This window comes from Apis dorsata, unplaced genomic scaffold (genome assembly GCF_000469605.1).
Source record: "Apis dorsata unplaced genomic scaffold, Apis dorsata 1.3 scaffold_734, whole genome shotgun sequence".
NCBI lineage: Eukaryota > Metazoa > Arthropoda > Insecta > Hymenoptera > Apidae > Apis > Apis dorsata.
Genome location: NW_006263897.1, coordinates 75919 through 78364, shown reverse-complemented (window position 1 = coordinate 78364; position 2446 = coordinate 75919). Strand labels below are relative to the sequence as shown.

General features: G+C 39.6%; 1 protein-coding gene and 1 long non-coding RNA gene across 2 annotated transcripts in view; one reads left to right on the top strand and one right to left on the bottom strand.

Moving 5' to 3' along the window:
* Nucleotides 1-2446, top strand: part of LOC102673961 (ELAV-like protein 2) — a 27947-nt gene that overhangs the window by 18138 nt on the left and 7363 nt on the right. The gene's annotated exons all lie outside the window — the stretch shown is intronic.
* Nucleotides 1599-2446, bottom strand: part of LOC102673873 — a 4075-nt gene continuing 3227 nt past the window's right edge. Inside the window, exon 3 of the long non-coding RNA XR_422678.2 lies at nt 1599-1744. This is a non-coding gene — a long non-coding RNA (uncharacterized LOC102673873). The remainder of the gene's footprint in view (nt 1745-2446) is intronic.

Genomic DNA, 2446 nt, shown 5'->3' with positions numbered 1-2446 from the left:
CACCACCACCATCACCACCATCACCACCACCACCACCACCGCCATAACTACCATCAACAGTTACATAACCAGTATCATCCGTTGAAAGGTTACAACTCAATGTCCGGCTATGAAATGATAATTAGGGGTATGACCTCGTCGAAGAGATGTCGTTGGGGCGGCAGATACGATTACGAGAACCACGATGACGAATACAATTCCGACTAGAATAAATATATGGATGCTGAGAGCTCCCTGGAGAAAACTCGGTCGAGAGAGGGGGAAAAAAAAAAAAATAAAAAAAAAAAAGAAGGGAAGAATGGAGGCGAGTGAGAGATAGAAGAAAGGGGAGAATGATAAGAGATACTCGTGCGCGTGTGGTGCGTGTATACGTGCGTCTGTACGAGAAAGGGTTACGCGATGCGTGTGTAGTAGGTGCGCGTGGCTGAGCGGGGGAGGGATGCAGAGAGACGAGGAGGAAGATATGGCGAAGACGGAGAGAGGTAGGTCGTGATGTGTTCCAGTCGTTCGATTTACCTAACTGTGTACAGGGGCGTGTTGGATCGAAAGGGGAAGAGAGAGGAGAAGTCTTGCTTTCCTTTCTTTCTTTCTTTCTTTCTTTCCTTCGCTTTACTTTTACCCTCTCCCTCTCTCCTCATCTTTGCTCGCTCGTTTCTTTCTACCCCCCCCGCACTATCGTCGACCATGACGAAAGGATAACGCGAGATCCTGCCTTGTTTCCACCTCTCGGCGAGGAATTTGCGAATCGCTCAATCCCTGGAAATTAACGGATTATAATTAAAGTGACGAGAGAAAGGAATGTTCGTGGCCGATAAAACGTGGCTCGTGTGACCGCTGCGAATATTGTACATATGTTTTGCCGATTTATGTATTATGTACGCGAGTGCACGAGCCACGCGAATTGGCGAATATTTCCGAATCTGAGGAGAAAAGTGTGAAATCTCTGTCAAGTGAAATGAAGGGAGGGGCGTCTCCTCTCTGCTCGATCAAAAAATCGCAACGACGTCATGCTACGAGATTGATGTGAAATTTAAGAAAAGGCGGGACCTGATGGAATTTTTTTCTAAAATCTCGAGATCATCCACGAGGGAACGAAGAGAGACAGAGAGACAGAGAGAGAGAGAGAGAAAGAGAGAGAACATGACGGTATCTCGCGTTTTTCTAATTAAATTGGCTTATTTATATCGATTACGATGAAAAGGATTAAGAGACACACACACACACACACACATAGAGAACGAAAAAAAAAAGAAGAATGCGCAGTAGTAGATGATTATAGGGGAATGGTGTTGTAGAAAGGAGGGATGAATGAACGGATAGAGAATAGAATGACATGGCGGGGACGATGGAGACGTGTTGCGAGCGAGGACGGGACGGGGACGATCGATAGATCGATCGAAGTAACGACAAGAGACGACAAGTAGAGCTCTCTGGTAGAGGATATAAGAGAAACGGGAATATCAATAGTCGGAGAAAAAAAAAAAAAAAAAAATTAGTGAAACTAGTACGTATCAGAACTCTCGTTGCACGATTTTCGAAGAAAACATGAAAGAATGACGAAGAGAGTGGTAAAACTAGTTGTTAATTACAAGCGATTATTTTCCCCTTTTTCTTTTTCCTGTCCAACCAGTGAGACTTAAACGTACTTAAAGGAAGCTAAACTTTCTTAATCTGTAGTTGAATTAAGGACGAGCGATTGTTCGACAAGTATCGAAAGACGAAGTATAATAATTATTATTATTATCTATTTAAGAAGATATTTTAGGGCTTACGTGCTATATATATTGCAATGCGATGTCGCGACAGAACTAAAGCTCGAAACGTTATTAACAGTGACCCGAGGGATTACGTCACGTTTCATTGTAACGCAGCAAACGCGTTGTACTTAATTTTCTTTTTTTGCTAGTCACACAAGCTCTTATACTTCTCTGTCGATTGCCCAAAGAATATCCAACTTTTTTTTTTTTCTTTTTTGTTTTATTATTATTTTTTTTTCTCTCTCCTTTTTTTTGCCTTTTTTTTCTTTTCTTTTCTTTTCTTTTTTTTTTTTTTTTTCGTTTTTGTCTTTTTTTCTTTTTTTTTTTTTTTATTTTTTTTTTTTTTTCTCTCTCCTTTTTTTGCCTTTTTTTTCTTTTCTTTTCTTTTCTTTTTTTTTTTTTTTTTCGTTTTTGACTTTTTCTCTTTCTTTACGTATAGTTGATATGTACGTATGTATAAGAAATCTTAGCTAGTACAAAGTGCTTTCTTGAGTGCAGAGTCTGATTTTACCGAGCATTGCTTATTAGTGTCCTTCGAATGTGCACCGTCCACTATTTGGACGTTTTAGAAGAATTTTGTCAGCCAAATTTTTAACCAAAATACACACATATGCGCGTATATATATATATGTATATACGTGTGTATATATATATATACATGTGCGCATGTACACATAGATACTTATACA